Source organism: Pinus tabuliformis, chromosome 3_2, assembly GCF_031772625.1.
Source record: "Pinus tabuliformis cultivar Carrire ecotype Pingquan chromosome 3_2, CPIR1, whole genome shotgun sequence".
NCBI classification, from domain to species: Eukaryota; Viridiplantae; Streptophyta; class Pinopsida; order Pinales; family Pinaceae; genus Pinus; species Pinus tabuliformis.
The window spans coordinates 648,932,745-648,951,819 of NC_142302.1; the positions used below are offsets into that span (position 1 = coordinate 648,932,745).

The following is a 19,075-nucleotide window of genomic DNA, read 5'->3' on the forward strand; positions in this document are numbered from 1 at the left end:
TTCGTGCTCTTTTGGCCATAAAAACGGCATGCAAAGATGACCAAGTACTGATATGCCTTCCGTAGTATCTTCGTCTTGTAAATATGGTTGGGTGTCATCCTGAACTTGGCTAACTCCTTCACCCAGCGCTTCAAGATATCCATGGAGTTTGCATTGCTGCTAGGTATGCTGAAGGGTGTCTCCATTGTGATCACTGGCTTCGGCAAGTGGTACATCTGTTGATAGTCATGTGCCCTCAATGTAGCAATCTTTTTCCTGCTAACACTTCTTAACACCGTCATCTCAGGATCAGTGTGCTAGATGATCCAATGTATCATGTCCACGCATGGAAATGTGGGATACCTGCATGCAATCTGGTACAAGCTGGGCTTGTGAATGTTCACATAAACCTTGCAGTATTCAAGATCTTCCTCAAATGTTCCTGTGAATGCATCATTGATATCCTACCATTTCATCTTGACGTCTTTGTCTACAATCAGCTTGGTGTCTTCGTAAATCGGAAAACTCATAGACACTCACTCAACTGCTCCAGCAGTTGTGCTTTTGTCAGTGTCCTTTTACCTTGCTCTCTTTTAGGCCATAGATCCTAAACTATTTAGAGACAGACGAACACATGTTATACTTGGAGACATGCGACATGCATGGCAAACAATCTATCAGTTGAAACCAAAGAAAACTTGAGGACTGACATGCAACATACCCGGGAGACTGAAGGCAAGGATTCACAATTTTCACTGGGAGGGTGGGAGACTAACTATCAGAACTGTACAAAAGGCATTCTAGACTATAGGGAGGCTAGTTGAGTGTTGGAATTGTGTAATCTACAATCTAAACTGACCTACTAGGTGCTGATATTGTGCAATGCACAATTTTAGTCAGCAAGTCATGCGAGCCTAAGGACCACATTGCGCAATTTTCTGGGCCAACAGATAATGCCTCTCAGAATTGCTTAAAGAAATTCTAGGGGAAAGTGTCTAACTAGATTTTCTCATTTTCTAGGAGGAAGGTAGAGCTTTCCCTCTCATAAATTCACAATGTTGTCCGAGCCAAGGTTGCCCAGACCCGTCGACGGGCGACTGAAAACATATGAAGGTCTGAATGCATGGCGAAACTGAGTGTAGGCAAGATTGAATGATCATCCATGCAAACAATGAATGCAATATTCAGAATACGGGAAAACATGCATGTGTGTGAAACAAGTCACAGAATCAACGACCGTCTGTGCCAAATAGTGTCATGCATGCGACAACATTGAGATGCAAATGAAAATTGAAACGATGCTTGTACAGGCTAAAATGCATGCAAATGTTAGCAAGCATTCACAGAAATCAAGCAGACAATACTCACACAAGCCAAAACACAAAAAGCAACAGAAATGTTGCAAAAGTCAAGTAAAGCGGACTTACCCGGAAATAGTTGAGCTCGATGTGCCAAAGTCTCCTAGATGTTTTGTGGGATGTCAGAGCTCCAAGATCGATGTGAAGAATGAGATCTAAAGCATCAAATAAATAAGTTTGAGGCTTATGACATGCATGCCACAAATCTAGGAAAAAGTGACACTTGGAGGAAATTTTCTAAAACGATCTTTGCATGTAACCTCTAGCTGCTAAAAATAGATCCCTAAAATCTAGGGATGATTTTTTGCATGTTTATTTCTTCTATTTCAGGAAAAGAAGCCCATGTATGCAAATCAAGTTTGTTGGGTCCCGAAGGGAACCGATCAACCTGAAGGCACATGCAACAGCTTGCAAGACTAGGAGAGGGATTTGCGCAATTTATGGGAGTAGATGGGCTGGCTATCCCAGAGGGATTGCACAATTTCTGGGGTCAGTAGCAGAATTGCACAATTTCTGGGCTGAGCTGTAGTGTTGGGCTAGATTGCACAGTTTTCTCAAGGAAGCTTGTCTGGCTGCATTGCGTAATTTCTTAGCCCAACAGGCTACCCATCAGATTTGCACAATTTCTAGAGGGAAGGCTGGTTCCCCTCTAGAATTGTCAATTTACTGAGGGATATTCTCAACCAACAAGTAGCTTAAGTCCGGAATGGTAGCCTGTGAAAGGAGTGAAGCACACTGACATGCACAGGCTGGCAGGCCACTGAAAAACCAATGAAGCCTATGTACTTGACAATGCAAGACATGCTCCTAGGATGGTTGGTACGGAGGTTACAAAATGAAGCTTAGGAAAATTTTTGGAGGGTGGTTGTAGCCGCTACAACACTTGGTGACACACTGGTAAAACTCCAGCTCTCTAAATGGACCTTGTCCGTGAAAAGCAAGTCTAACACCTCCAGAAGTATTGTTTAGTTCTATGTTCATCTTGGTTTCCACACTTGCTTGATTGTAAGATATAGCATCTACCAAGCTCTTAGTCGATCAATACACATTCCAAGCCAAGCCAACACAGTTGTTTCAGTTGGGATGAGGGGTATATTGGTGCACAATCCATATGATCGTTAGAGTTTTACTTTCATCTCTGGTGTTGCTCCGGTGCGAACAAGCCTTGACAGTACCCCGGTGGAGTCACGCAGGAACACAAGCATCGCTCCACTACCAACGAGCCTGGTCAGTACCACAACGAAGTTACTTGCATTACCTCTCTGTGCAGGAAGTTTTTGTCTTCTTTCGCCTTATTCATTTTTTATTTTTTGAAATTTTTCCTTTTCTCATTTTTTCATTTTTCATTTTCATAACTGTGCATAACACTTATTCATTTCAAAGGCAGAAGAGGGATCCCGACTTATTGAGAGCAGAAGAGGTTAGTCCTTCATAGAAGTAGTTTATATATACCTCTGACATGCTTTTTAAGGTTTCCCCCCTCACCTTACTCTACTTGACTGAGTTGACAAGGATTAACCCAAAAACAATCAGCTAGAGTAGGTGATACTAATTAGCGTGCAAGCAAATAGTACATATTTTCCGTTGACGTATCATGGACTGAAGACAACAAGTCCTATTGTACTTTACCTATCATGTTTCAAGAGTTTCACATGGTTCCTGTAAAACTAACCTATGGATGTAAATAAGAAAACAAACAACAAAGCGAATAAAAAGCATAAGTAAATGTGTAAGCAAAGCGAGTAAGAAAAAAGCATGCAAACAAACAAACATGCAAGGTGATAAGCAAACATGCATGCAAACAAACAAACATGCAATGTAAGAAGCAAACATGTATGCAAAGAAACAAACCAAAATCAAACAGTACTCCTACTCCTAAGCTAACGGTGCATGGGTCTGCTCACATGAAGTGATACTTTCAATGCAGCCACCGGCGCATTGGTTGACCCATGTTGGTGAAGGTATGGTTCATGAATAACACAGTTGTGCAAACCAGCAAACATGAAAGATATAACAATGAAGACAAACACACTCTGATTTTAAATGCGTCCATAGAACATAAGTGAGTGCAAGTGCATGACATGCAATCTGTGGACTTACCATGATGTTGTGCGACACTGCATGTAGATGTTAAGCATACGCATACTCTTGACTGTGACATGAAAGAAAATGAAAGAAACAAATACAAATTGCATCATGCATGTTTGCTTTCCATGTAAGTTTCCTCCAATGCATGAGCAATGGGATCATGTAGCTCAAGTGGAGGAATCATTATCTATGTGTGAGATTGATCTTCAATGCATATAGATGAGTGATGAGGAGCCTCGAGTGTTTCAATAACTTCCTGGTCGGAAGTGAAACCAACCTCAGGAAAACGAGGGCCTAAAATAACAATAAGCTCAGGCTAAAGTGCCTCGATATTCTGTGGGGTTTCAACTTTGTTGATAGATAGATCATCATAAAAAGGTAGCTTTGAAAATTCAACAGGGACAGCATCATCATTGTGATCGAATATGGGGGTAAATAGATCATGATAGCTACAATCAACAAAATCAACGATTTCATTGGCATCCTCCTGATCTGATAAATCAAACAGAGGGGTAGATGAGAAGCAGAAAAATTCACCCTTTGCGTTTCCGGAAAAGGTAGATGAAAAATCAAGTGGATTTTCAAAGAATGATTTGTCCTCTCCGTTGTCGGATAATGGACTGACATCTTTTGTGTTCTATGAATGATCAAAAATGGGTTCATCCGTAGACGAAGATACACATGCGAAATAAGGGGTGGCAGAATCACCAAAGATGTCAGGGAAAAATAGAGGAGGTGTAGATAGAAGGGAATAATCCTTTGTCACAGGTTGATGCCAAGGCTCCCAGTCATACTCTTCATGAATGATAGCGCAGGTTGGTTGTGCAACACCAACTCCATCGATAGCTTGATCCTCATTCACAACAGGTGTAAAGTCTGGAATGGAGGAACACAAGATAGTGCAATCGGAAGGATCAACAAAGCACGAAGATAGAGGTTGGGGTAAGACATGCATGTGACAACCCATGGGCTTGGCAACTAAATCTGTGCGAAAATTGGGAGAAGTGATGCTGGGAGAATGTGGCAGTTGAACGGATGTATGTGCATGTTCTCCCACGTCACTCTGCAGTGGTGGGGCTGTTTGATGAGGGGACAGTGGACAATCACTTATGACAGTGACCATGTCCGTCTGTGATTGCGTAGATCCATCACTAAAGTATGCTAAGCGGGGCTTCAGCTTGAACTTATTTTTAGGATTGACAGATTTGGTAAGACAATATTCAAATATGTCCATGAGATACTGGAATTTCATATGAATTTTCAAAGCTTGAAACTGCAACACATGGAAACGGTCGCAAAAATCCATAGGTGATTCTTGCAGGGTCTTCCGTTGTTGTAACAATTTTTTGTCAAGAGGCTCTAGATCAAAATGATGGAAAGTAGATTCAATGAGATCATAGAACTGCTCAAGTGGGTGCATGTTGCTGGGTGGCAGACTCAAGCACCACCATTGTGGGGATTCGCAAAGTGCATATGAAAGCAACAGGATGGCCTCTTCATTAGAGCATCCATTTGCATTATCAAGAAATGCATAGAAGTCTTGTAAGTACACAAGCCAAGCCACTTCTCCTTCACCATCATATGTGAATTCAGACAAGAAATTAGAAAACTCCCTCATGATGTCGAGAGGTTCGGCATGTGAAAAACATCGCGGAGGGATGGGTGTGACAGTATCCATGATAGATGTGTGAATATTCAAAACAGGATGAGAGGACACAGCTTATCATCTGGCCCTCCTTTTAGCGCCAAAAACGTTGATGGTATTAGACCCACCAACATGTCAAGGGATCTCCCTGGTAAGAAGTCCCAACTAGACCCCAGACCGTTTGGTGTAGGCGTCCCAGCATTATGTTGTACAGTATTGCCTTAACCGCGATTGCACGTAGAGGTAAGCAAGGTGTCCTTGTTGCTAGCAAGGGTGTGACACGTGCAACAAGCCAAGGAAGATGCATGAATGGTTCTAACACACGAAAGCTGAAATGAGTGTACACCTTGGAAACCTATGTAAACACGCAGCTTGAAAGGGAACACATGAGAAAAGATGCATCACAATCTGGAAGGAAGGTGAACCCACAATCCAAAGTGATGGTTAAACCAACAACACATTTCAGTAAGATTCATACATACATATATAGAAAGATTCTATACATACATACATAAGCAAACAAATACATATATCGTTAGAGTAAACAAGTTAATTGAAGTACAATAACAACATATGCATGAAACATGTTGGCTCTGTTATATTAAGAAGTGAAAGTTCCAAACATATAGTACAACCATGACCAACCACTAGTCCCGATAATGGAACGGTACAGTCACTGCTACCTCCTCCTCCGAAGAGATGTAATAGCTATGCATCATGGAGAAGTCAAGGCTCATTACAATACTCTCCAAGCTTTATCTAAGATACTCCTATTGGAAACTTGGCTGACCAAAAGCCTCTGCAATGAGTTATGAGGTACCATAAATAGAAAAGGGTGGGCTAACCATTGAAATTCCCCTTTGTGACTTTTCACCTACCCTCATGACTCTTCAACTACTCTATGACTATTACATTCAACTATCGACACTTGAACTTCCACTTTACAAGATGTTACATACAATCTGCATGAGTACCCATGTGAGACAAAATAGGCTTGAGCAAGCCATGCAAGACATCACTAAGACTCAAAAAACTATGGGAATACCAACTCTTTGACATCTTCACGATGGTCAATGATGGCAAACTGATTCCAAGCTTGGTAATCCGCAATGGTTTCCGTGTACGTTGTGATGACATCTTTTTGGAAACAAACTCTTGCCTCTATTGCATCCAAGTACACTGATTTGGCTCCTCTATCCAACTTATCTGATAACAAGCGCATCATTGTCTTGAGTGTGACCGAACCAGTGACATACTAATGCATAGTGTCTGCATTGATCACCAAGTCTACGTTGGTGGCTATGCGCATCAACTTATCAAAGTACGATTCCAGCTCTCATTGGACTTGACTCTTTGTCTTTTCCTCGATGAGTTTCCCAATAGATGGGATCACATGTGTGTGCACAACAACATCCATGCTTCTAAACACCCGTGCATGGGAAGCCTGAAAACTAGTGATGAGTTGCGAGAGTTCCTCATAGTTATGGATATGACTCTGAATGCATGCCTTCAACTCAACTGCTATGGGCTTCATCATCTTGGGAAAGTGTAACGGGGCTCCCTTGAATCTCATTGTCCATTTTTACATGCGATCAACAAAAGTATATAAGTTTGACAAGATACATGCTCTCCTAGCACAACACTGCTGCCAACCATTGAGATGGACAACTGCCTTATGCACGGTACCCAATATGGAATACAATGTCTGCATGAATATCTCAAGGGACGATACTTCATCTAGTATCGCCTTCTTGAACTCTGATATGGTGGATGTTGTAACCAGTTCTCCTCCCCGCTTGGCTGTCTATAACTCCTTAGCCATTCGCTCGTTCTCTGTTATCAAGAAGCAAACGCTTGAGCTAGTGGCTTTGGCATATGCTCTGGTAGCATTGGCCAATGCTACTGGATTCTTGCACACATCAGATACGATCACTCATTCCTCAAACTGTGCAAGAGATGTGTGGACATCTAGAGTAGACACTTTTCTTGATTTCACAACTCTATGTTGTGACTCGTCGAATGATATGTTGTGCATATCTTCTTCCTGATTGTCTCCAAGGATCTCAGTATCTCCTTGGTTGCTTGAGACTTTCTCTGCTTCCAAATCCGGTGAAGCCGGTTTGTTGACCTCGTGGTGGTAAGGCATGAGGTCAATATCTTTCTCTAACTCTAGCTGCTCCATCTCCGTGTCCATCTTCTCAAGTACTCATTTAATCTCTTGAGTGAAGTCCTACTCTTATGACTTCTCACCCTGTCTGCTTTGTTCCAGCTGCTCAGATGAGTCTACTACTTGTATGGTCGCAATTTCATCAATCTGTGCATGTTGCACCCCCTTCTATCTTTGTCTCTATTGCACTTCCTTCTCCTATCTACACAACTCCTTTTCTTTCCGGAGTTTCTACTTCAACGCTTGCAACTCCTTCACTGTTTCCTCCATCCTATGTTTATCTCTCTACCTTTGCGCTTTCCTCTTGTCACGCTCTCACCTCTTTGCTTCTATTTCCAAAGCTTCTTTCTCCACAAGTGGATCTTCTATGAACTTGTAGCTTTGTTCTACCTCTTCGTTGTCGAAAATCTTTCTCTTGCCTTTCACATGCAGGTATGTTACCCTCTACTGCTACTACTGCTAGTGCTCTCCTAGATGTTGCTTCGTGCTGCTGTGCTAACCATTCCACAACTATGTCGACCGGTTCATTGGGCCTGGAAAATCTGTGACAATATCTCCATGGGTCATCCTCAGCCCAATAACAAGCCCCGTGGATCCAAGGAAATTTCTCTCTCACGCAGTGATCCTTCACAAAGAAATGTGTGTCATACAAATTGAAGCTTCTAGTGCCAAAAGTAAATCTTTTGAACTCTACTGTCTCGGCATCCACATGATTGATATTTTATATCTCGTACAACCCAATTAGTAATGGAAGAGTGGGCCAAGGTGCCTTCTTCTTCCGATGTAGTCTAGCTAAAAGTCTTGCCGAGATGTGGTACGACACTTCTTGCATGATGAGCTTTTCCATGGGAAAATTTGGTAAAACATGCAGAGGCTTCTCTGCACTGTACATCCATATGAAGGTGCCAAAAGGTGAGGCATACCAATCCACTATGTTAATCAGTGCCTCCATTTATGCCTTCGACATGCAAGGTGGATCCTGCTCAAATATCATCTTGTACACCAGGGTGACAAAATGGTATGGCAACTGTGTGATGACTCCGCGAAAGCTACATTCAGAAAACAATTTGCAATAAGTGTTTACAGAGGTTTTCGCTGATGTCCATGCCCACTTCAAGCTGGGGAATTTCTTATGGGCACATATTGAATCCAAGATGTATTCAAACATGTATATTTCTTCTTGCTGACCTTTAGGCGGCTTCTGAGCTCCTGTTACCTATTCCTTCAGCCTATGAGCCAACATGTCGAACCCATTGCATGCTTTTCCTTCACTGGCCAGTTGGTCCAACGTGGTCACCCAACTCTGCAGGAAGGTCTTCATGCTCTCTTGGTCGTACAAGTTGCATGTAAAGATGACCAAGTACTGATATGCCTTCCGCAATATCTTTGTTTTGTAAATCTAGTTGGGTGTCATCTTGAACTTGGTTGGCTCCTTCACCCAGCTCTTCAAGATATCCATGGAGTTTGCATTGTTGTTGGGTATGATGAAGGGTGTATCCATTGTGATCATTGGCTTTAGCAAGTGGTACATATGTTGATAGTCCTATGCCCTGAAGGTAGCAATCTTCACCCCGCTAACACTACTTAACACCATCGTCTCAGGATCCATGTGTGAGACGATCCAATGTATCATGTCTACACATGGAAACGTGGGATACTTGCATGCAATCCGGTACAAGCCAGACTTGTGAATGTTCACATAGACCTTGCGGTCTTTAAGATGTTCCTCAAATGTGCCTGTGAATGCATCAGTGATATCCTTCCATTTTAGCTTTATGTATGTGTCTATCATCAACTTGGTGTCTTCGTAAATCGGAAGACTAATAGACACTCACTCAACTAGTTGTGCTTCCATCGGTGTCCTTTGACCCTGCTCTCTTGGAGGCCATTAATCCTGAACTATTGAGAGATGAACAAACACCTTCTATACCTGGAGTGAGATGTGACATGCATGGAAAATAATTTGTCAGTTGAAACCAAAGAAAACTTAAGGACTAACATGCAACATACCCGGGAGACTGATGGCACGGATTGCACAATATTCACTGGGAGGCCGGGAGACTGACTGCCGGAACTACGCAAAAGGCAGTCCAGAATTTTAGGAGGCTAGTTGACTGCTAGAATTATGCAATGCGCAATCCAAAATGACCTTCTAGATGTTGAGATTGCGCAATGTGCAATTTCAATCAGTAAGTCATGCAGGCCCAGGGACTGCATTGCGCAATTTTCTAGGCTAGCAGACATTGCCTCTCGGAATTGCGCAAAGAAAGTCTAGAGGATAGTATCTAGACATATTTGTACATTTTCTGGGAGGAAGGTAGAGCCTTCCCTCTCAGAAATGTGCAATGTTGTCTGGGCAAGGCAAAGTCCGGGCCAAGGTTGCCCAGACCCATCAACGGGCGACTAAAAACATATGAATATCTGAATGCATGGTGAAAGTGAGTGTAGGAAAGAGTGAATGATCATGTATGCAAATAGCGAATACAAGATTCAGAAAAGGAGAAAACATACATGTGTGTGAAACAAGTCGTCGAATCGGCAACCATCTGTGCAAAAGAGTGTCATGCATGCAACGACTTTGAGATGCAAACAAAAATTGAAACAATGCTTGTACATGCTAACATGCATTCAAACGATAGAAAGCTTTCACAAAAATCAAGCAGACAACACTCACACAAGCCAAAGCACAAAAAGTGACAAAAATGTTGCAAAATACAAGTAAAGCGAACTTACCCGGAAACAACTAAGTTGGATGTGTCGAAGACTCCTAAAATCTAGGGATGCTTTTTGCATATTTCTTTTTTCTATTTCGGGAAAAGAAGCCCATGCATGAAAATCAGGTTTGTTGGGTCCCGGATGGAACTGATCAACCTAAAGGCACATGCAACAGCCTGTAAGACTAGGAGAGGGATTTGCACAATTTCTAGGAGGAGTTGGGATGGCTGTCCTAGAGGGATTGCAGAATTTTTGGGGTCAGGAGGTGACTGTTGCCCAGAATTGCACAATTTATGGGCTGAGCTGCAATGCTGGGCCAAATTGCGTAGTTTTCTCAAGGAATCCTATCTAGATGCATTGCGCAATTTCTGAGCCCAGTAGGCTGCCCAGCAGATTTGTGCAATTTCTGGAGGGAAGGATGCTTACCCTCTAGAATTGCACAATTTTCTAAGGGAGATGCTCAACCAGAAACTAGGTTAAGTCCAGAATGACAGCTTGTGAAAGGGGTGAAGCAAACTGACATGCATAGGCTAGCAAGCCACTGAAAAATGAAGGAAGCCTATGTACTTGACAGTGCAAGACATGTTGTTAGGATGGTTGCTAGGGAGGCTCCAAAACGAAGCTAAGGAAAAATTTTGGAGGGTACTTGTAGCTGCTACAACACCAAGGAAAAGAGCCATGGTCCAAATGGATGATCTGTAGAACCTTTTCTACACTTTTTGGACATTATGGACAATTAACTTTTGGAAATGGTAGAGGAATTGTGACAAAATTGTTCAATTATGGGATAATTAAATGCATCCTTCATTTCTCTAATCCCCAAAGTGTCTAAGCCATCTTATTTTGTTGATTTTAGGCCTATATATAAAATGATCTAAAAAATCATTGCAAATCATATAAAAGCCACCCTATCTAACTTTATTACTCCAAAACAATTTATCTTTTCAGACAACAGAGAAATCTATGATGTTGTGGATTTAACACAAGAATGTATTCATTCTATTAAATCGTGGCAGTTGGAGGCGTGTTTAATGAGGATTGATTTGATTAAATCATATGATAGCATGGATTAGGATATTTTAAGGTCGATCCTTCATAAGATTGGTCTTGGAGTCTTGGTGGTAGATTGGATTATGGCATGCATTACATCAGTGAACTTTGCTATTATGATTAATGGGATCCTAATAGATTTATTTAAGGCATGAAGAGGTCTTAGATAGGGTTTTTCATTGTCCCCTATCCTATTTCTTCTGATTATTGATGATCTAAGTGGAGGGACATGCAAATAACGAACTAAAGGAATTATCTTTGGTTGCAAGATTACAAAGAATGTTACCATTACTCATACAATGTTCATTGTTGATGTTCTTTTTATTGGGAAGGTCTTTGTCTTGGTGTGAAAATCATATCATCAGATACTTACCAGTTTTGGAGAAGCCTTGGGCCTCCTTATGAACAAAGGGAAGTCTATATTAATCTCAACAAGGAAGGGGGAGACGGTGATTAAGGACATAACAAAAATATTTGAGGTGGTTTTGATCTCTTTGGAAGGAGGATTCAAATACTTGGGTTTATATTTGAAACAAAATAGGTATAATATTAAGGAATGGAAGTGGTTGATCATAAAATTTAAGCTCAAGATGTTAGTTTGGTCACACAAATGGTTCACATTGTGAGGGATGTTAACTTTCATCAAGTCATTCCTCTAGGGTATATCTATATACTGGATGCATTTGTTCTATCTTCCTAATGACATAATAAAGAGAATAGACTCTATTATAGTTAGGTTCCTTTGGGAAGGGCTTGGTTCTATGAAGAAGATTCACCTAGTTCATTCAGAAGCTCGAGACATGATAATGATGGAGGGTAGAGAATTCAGTACACAAATTTTTTTAGAAAGGATTTACTTGTCAAGAACCTATGGAGAGATTTAAAGGGTGAAGGCATCTAGAGATAGTCATAAAAGGAAAATATTTAAGATAGCTTGAGGATTGGATCAAAGAGGGGGCTCTGAAGAAGAAGGTGGCATCATATATATGGAGGAGCATGATGAAGACAAAACAATGGAATTTTGAAATATGAGATGGGAGGTTGGTAATGGGAATAACATCAAAATTGGTTTGGATGTTTTAAAGGGTGTAAAAGGAATACACACTTTTTTAATTCCTCTCCTTTGTCATTTTGATAACAGAGTGTTGTAGTCACTACAACAACCCCAAAATTTGACCCACTTAAAATTTTTGGAGCCCCCCCTTATCACTAAACTTTCAACTTCATCTATGTCCTGTTGAGGTTTCACACCCTCGGTATTGAGTCAGGTTTACCTCTAGCACTTGGGAAAATTTCAATCTACAGGTTTCCAGCTTAGGTTTCTCCCAAAGTCACAAGTCGGATCTGGAGACCCTATCCTCAACTTAAACGATGTAACCCGTGACCCTTTCAATCACATCTCATTTTTCCCAATTCGTTGAGTCATAGATTCGTCGGGTTTCATAAATATGGACATCTTAAATTCAACGACTCCACGACCTTGTGACCTCACGACCTGTACTTCTCATTAAGGCTCAAGTCCCAAGGTTGCCTAGTTGCCTTATTCTTGGCCTTCTCTCTTGCGATCTAGCATTATTTGCGACTTAACAACCTCATTAGGACATTTGTTCACATGGTCACAAAGTTTCTAGGTCCCGCCATACGAGGGATTCTCACCCGCGACCCTCCTTATCTTGCGACCTAATGACCTTCAAACCCACACTTGCAACCTTTTCTATATAAAATCCTACCCTCATTTGTCATTCATCGTCTTATTGAAGCACTAAAAGTAGATTTTTTTGGCTACTTGGAAGGCATGAGACTCCTTTTCTTCAGGTAAGCGACTCTTTCCCTACCCTACAATTATTAGTTATGCCATTTTTCTTTCTCTCTCCACATGACCCTGCACCTTCCATTTTAACTAGGATTTACTCATCTCAACAGGCCATTTCAAGGAAAAAATCATCCTAAACTCTCCAATCCTTTTTCATTCACTCAATACCATATTTCTAGTGTTTCACATCTCATTTGAAGAGCATTACCTCACTCTTCAATCACCCTTGATCCCTTGTGCCCTTATGAAGTTTGCAGCCAAACCTAGAATCCTCCATTTCGACCTCAAGTCGTGACTTCGCCACCCAGTTACTAAGAGAAGATAGGTCACACTTCTAAAAACCAGGATCGCCTTTATCTCACGACTTGATGACCCAGGCACCCAAGAAACTATTTAACCATTTGGACTTATCACTCTCCTAAAGATCCCTAAGTCGCAAGGTCGCAAAGTTGCACCATATATTTATTCGCATTTCTATGACCTAGTAAGATTGTGACTTAGCGACATCCCCACTTACGACTTAGTGACCTCCATAAATTGTGACCCTATGACCTTCCCTTAAACCAGTTTCTAGCTCAAGTTACTTGTCCTACCCCTCACATTATAAAACTTGGTTTATAATTATTGCTCTGGCCAGTATTATTTATGTCGTCATTTTCATCTTGGGATTGTCTATTCGAAATTCTAGGTGACATCGATTTGGATTGCATATCAATATCATATTTCTCTGGAGAGATGGCACCTCCAGTAGTCAAAGCGTCTCACAAGAGTGCAGAAAGTAGTATCCAAGAAATTGTTGAAAGCCCACCTCTGCCATCGATCTACAGAGACACATCATGTAATATCAATAAGAGTGCCAAGATCTTGTGGTGCAACATCTATTCATTATTCTCTAAGAGAGACATTCCCCATGACCAAGAGGAATTTAGAGTATATATCAATATCAAGAGGTCTTAGCTCCATAAAGTAGTTGTGCATCCACCAGTGTTCCCATGTGTAGGGACCATAAAATGGATATAACAGAACACTGATGTAAAATGTTGGGTTATAAGTAGGCACACAAGTGAAGCTTTCACTTCTTTCACTGCCACCGATATTGTTTCCTACTATAAGCTAACAGAGAAAGAAGAGTCCTTCAACACTACGTGGTTTTCAGACTTGAAGCTATCAACCAAAGAAATTCTAAAGTCTTGGTGGCAAGAACCCTCCAAGTTCAGAGTCAAGGTAGACTAGGTGTATAGAACGGAGGGCCTTAGAAGAGTTTATCAACTCATGGCACCAATGATGAACAAATTATATGGCATGCTGATATTGACACTTGTTTGGAAACCTGGGTCCCTATCATGTACATGGTAGCCACTAGAGGAACTATTTTCAATTGTGAAAGCATTTTGGCATCAACTTTGAAATCAAACATATAAGAAATAAAGAACGCTGAGAAGGACCAACCATCAGAGTTTACATGGCATCATACCTCCTGGATGTAGTGTGCTTAAGGTGTCATGTTGAGGGATGGAGACAAAAATAGACCCTTAAGATGTCAGAGCCTGTGCAGATTCATTATAAAATATTTTGGGATCCAGGCTACAAGAATATGTGTGAGACTACTTCAGATTCATTTACTGCTCCTTTGTACTAGATATTCTTTAGAGAAGATGCTCCTTGCATGCTAATATGGTTAAGGAAATGATCATTAAAGTAGTAGATTGGTTTCCCATTGAATAAGGCACCTTCATCGGATTATTTGGCTCCTACAAGCACCCTCATGCTCTCCAAAAATTTGTGATAGACAAGTTGCTCTTGCAAGAGGTTTGCTATCAGTTGACTATAGGGTTTTCTAAAACATTGGTCAAAGCCAAGAAAAAGCCTTGGCCCGCATTCCCCTTCACTATTGGCACATACACCCTCAAGAATTTCAAAGAGGATGAAGCATAAGATGAAGAAATGAAATGCTTATTCTTCATGGATTTAGATCACCGTAGGTATGACAAAAAGTGGATTGTGGCAACACATTGTAAGAAAGCAGGTTTCAATTGGTCCTATGTTCATACCAAGAATAATCATGAGGATAAAGTCAGAAATTGGTACAATGCTACTAGTGAGTTAGGACCAAGTGAACAACAAGAGAAAGACGATGAGTGGGATGAAAACTGCCAAGAGAGTATAAGATTGGAAGCCAAAGCAGCCCAACTCAAGCAGAAGAAAGAGTAGCAGAAGAAGGATGGAGAGAAAAAGAGACATAAAATCAACCATCAAGAAGATCCAGTGGATGAGCAGGAAGAAGGCGAAGAAAAACAAGAAACCCTAGAGGAAAGAAATGTAGCAATAACAATAAATAATCAAGAGATAAGGAGGAAAATGGAAGAGGAGATAAAGAAAGCACAAGGAATGGGAAAATAGTAGGATGAGGAACTACAACGACAACAGAAGGAGGAATAACTCAAGAGAAAATAGAAAGAGGATAGAAGGAAGCAAGAAGAAGAAGAAATAATTCAACAAGAGGAAGAAGAATGAAGAAAGCAAGAAACAAAACATAAAAGAAAACTAGAGGAAGAAGAATGGAATAAGTTTGAGGAAGAATAACTCAAGAGAAAGCAAGAAGAGAAAGATGTAGAACAAAGAAGGAAGGAATAAGAGCGAAAGAGAAAATAGGAAGAGGATAAGAGAAAGCAAGAAGAGGAAGAAACCAAGAGGCAACAAGAACAGTTGGCTAAGAAAGTTGAACTAGATTGCCTTAATGAACAACATGGAAACACATCAAGTGATCAGCTAGGTCAGAGTTCCAAGACGCAAACTGACTTGTTTCCTTTAGATGTTCCTCCCTCTACTCCAATTACTGGTGGGAACCTTCCACTCAAGGAATTAGGAATACCAGACGAATAGGAAGAAGAGGTACTGGATATTACTAGATTGAATTTCGATCAAATCCAATGTAAGATAGGGAAAGGAGGAAGTGTTACGCCAAGAACACAACCAAGCCCATTTCAGTGATCGCAAAGAAAGAAATCATCTTAGATACTACAATGAACCCTAAAATGAGCGATTTGACCGGATTTTTTCTGTTGTAAAAACCACAGAGGTAAAAATGGGTAGACTAAACAGACAACTTTCCAAACTACAAGTCAAGCTCCATGTTGCTGAGCAAAGAGCTGCTAAAACTAAAGAAGAGAATAGGGTTTTGTTCCTATACCATTCAAGCGCAAAAGAGTTGCAAGCTTCTGTTCAATAAGAGGTAGAAACATTAGAAGAAGCCATGTCTGTAGTCTATGAAGAAATGTTGAAGCTCCATCAAACTATAATGCCATTCCCAATGATACAGGTTGAATCTAAGGAGAAGACAACTGTGCTCAAACAAGTTACCACAGTTATTAACAACATATGTGACTGGATTACCAAATATTTGAATTATCCCTACAAAGGATTAGATAACTTCTCAAAACGACAAGGTCTAGATCCGCATCAAAGCCCAATCATGAGACAAATTGGTAAAGGATGTGGACAAAGTACTGGCTTCGTATAAGAATTTTCTACGTGGACTAGAATTTTTTTATTGAAGTACACAAAGTAATTTCTATTGGATCTATCAGGGAAGTAAGGAAGCGGGAAGAGGTTCTCCAAGAGATTCAAGCATTTCTCAGTCCTCTCAAACGGGCCTCTGCTATGGAGAATTTATAGGTGACGAAAGAAATAATTACTTAGTATGTGATAGAACCATAAAGGATATATACCAAGCTTGTGACCTTATCAAACCAAATCAAGGTAAAAGAGAGCACTCTAATACTAGATGCCTTAAAGTGCCTTCACAAAAACAGGGAAGAGTAGCAAAAGGTGGTTAGTGTAGCAACAAAGTACAAGATTTTGCATTCATATCTTTTATAAGAATTACATGTAGAGGTTCCAAAGTTGTCTATTATTAAGCTGGTAGAATAGAGTAACCTCATTCATGCAACATATGCATATTAGTGTAGTGACTAGAATAAGTAGGTTCCCATAGGCATGTCAAAAGTCATGACGTAGCTCAATGGTCAAGGCGTAGATGAAAGGTCACCCCTATTTTATCAATAATTACTCATGACACGTCGTATGGGACTTTTGGCTTTGGACTTATTCTTTTGTTCATATTGTTTGAGAACTAAGAGATCTTTTAGTGAATGCAAGAAGTAATTTTCTACTTTCACTTATGGATTTGATGGATGTCTCATGTGATGGTGTTATGAATATTCTCAGTTTAATGTTTTAAAGTTCCTAGAACTTTGGCGTACAATATTCTTGTATGTCATCATGCATTTTGGGATTCCTTCTTGTGGTGAATGGATGGTATATGATGTTTTTACCTTTATGCTTGTGCTAATAAACTGTATCATTGACATTAGCATTATATCATTGTATGATTGCATGCTCATTTACACTTTCACATGGTTATCAATTATGAACTTATTCATGATTGATAAACTTATCTTTACATGTGTGTGGATCTGATTTCAAGATTTGCTGACACTGCTTTTCTTGAGATTCATGCTTTATAGTTATGTTGTTGCTATTCATGACATTTATTATATTGGATTTCTATAGGTTACTTACTTGCATTTGTTGAAGTTTTATTCCTTCTCTTATGTTGACACTTGAAATTGTCCAAAGAAAAATATTACTTAATGAGATGGCGTTTGGGCCCACATACCTGAGGGGACTCCTAAATCAAATTCTATAGGATCTTATTGTGATCCTTCACTGAGGAGTTCCCCTAGCTGTTGGCGGTACATTCCATCCCGTAAACACAAAGAAATTTACTTTCTAAACCAAATCCATGCATATAGGGTCTTTTCTTCTGTACACGATGAATGGTTTAAAGCCAATGAGCTTAACATGTCTATGCCTCTTTTCGCATAATGGGCTATGTACACTTCACAATTATGTCTCATGGGGATTTAATTAAGAGAGAAAGAAGACAAGCTAGTTTGGGAGGGAGGTATGCACAAAGAACAAATTTGGTTAAAGAGGTATACTCACATATTACACAAGGGAGGATTTCGACGGATAAAGTTGCAAGGTTCCAAAATACTTGGAGATGGGAGTTTCCCTTAAAATTAAAATTTTTTATGTGGTTGGTGGAGCATAATAAGGTCTTAAAGTGGGATAATATTCAAAAAAATGGTTTTAAGGGACTTGGAAGATGTGCTTTATGCAAATAAGCTTTAGAAGATGTGGTACATCTCCTTTTTTTCTTGTCCTTTTGCAGTCTCGGATTGGATTGAGGTCTTCCATTATATTAATCTGCATGTCGTTTGGAACAAGTTTTCCATAGAAAGGTGTCTTAAACAATGGTTTGAGGATTTCAAGACTTTTCATAATTTACCTTTCTATATACTATGGGGCATTTAAATGTGCAGGAATGAGGGCAGGCGAGTGCCTTCCACTTTCAAACCCTGCATTGAATTAAATTTGAATGAAAATATGGATAAAGCCAATGAAGAATATACACGAAATGAAAAGATCTGGGTTGATTGGTTAAGAGAACAATAATTTAGACTACAGAAATACAAAGGCAATGAAACATCATATGCGCATCTGGTGTAGTGGTATCATAGTACCCTCCCACGGTACTGACCGGGGTTCGATTCCCCGGATGCGCAGTTAACTTCTAAGGAATTGAAATGAAATTGTCTCTTACATAATTTCCCCTGTGCGACTCTAAGGTTAATTAACATAGAGAATGTACGGGTGTAACATTAATTATTTTGGACAAGTAGAAGAATTGGATCCGCGGCGTTCAGATCTCAGAATCGACAATCTTTGTAATGCATAGCGGTTGTCTGGGTGGTGTAGTTGGTCATCACGTTAGTCTCACACACTAAAGGTCCCCAGTTCGAACCTGGGCTCAGACATGCCTGTGCTGTCGGTTTTGTGCGCTTAGCTTGAACCTGGCCTTTATACATAACAGTGCATTCAGTTTTTTTGTTGTCTATTTCACCAATGGCAACAGTGCATTCGGCTTAAACCTGGTCTTATACATAACGGGACATTCAGTTTTTTGTCTGATATGTCTATTTCTAAAACCAAGCCAACCTTCACTGTCAATAAATGGACGATTATTATAAATAGTACTAATATACTTTCGATAGGTCCACCGTTCGAACCTGGGTTCAGACATAACAGCGCATTGGGTTGTGTGCGCACAGGTAACATGACTGTGCTTTCAGCTTTTTGTCTGATATATTTATTCCTTATTATTATTATGAGGAATAGACATGGTTTTTATATAA

The 19,075-nt window shown here is 40.3% G+C and overlaps 2 non-coding genes across 2 annotated transcripts; both read left to right on the forward strand.

Moving 5' to 3' along the window:
* Positions 1-18,374: 18,374 nt before the first annotated feature.
* TRNAG-CCC (transfer RNA glycine (anticodon CCC)) lies at positions 18,375-18,445 on the forward strand. The gene has a single exon. It is a non-coding gene; the product is annotated as a tRNA-Gly (tRNA).
* Positions 18,446-18,623: 178 nt separating this feature from the next.
* Positions 18,624-18,697, forward strand: TRNAV-CAC (transfer RNA valine (anticodon CAC)). The gene has a single exon. It is a non-coding gene; the product is annotated as a tRNA-Val (tRNA).
* Positions 18,698-19,075: the final 378 nt, after the last annotated feature.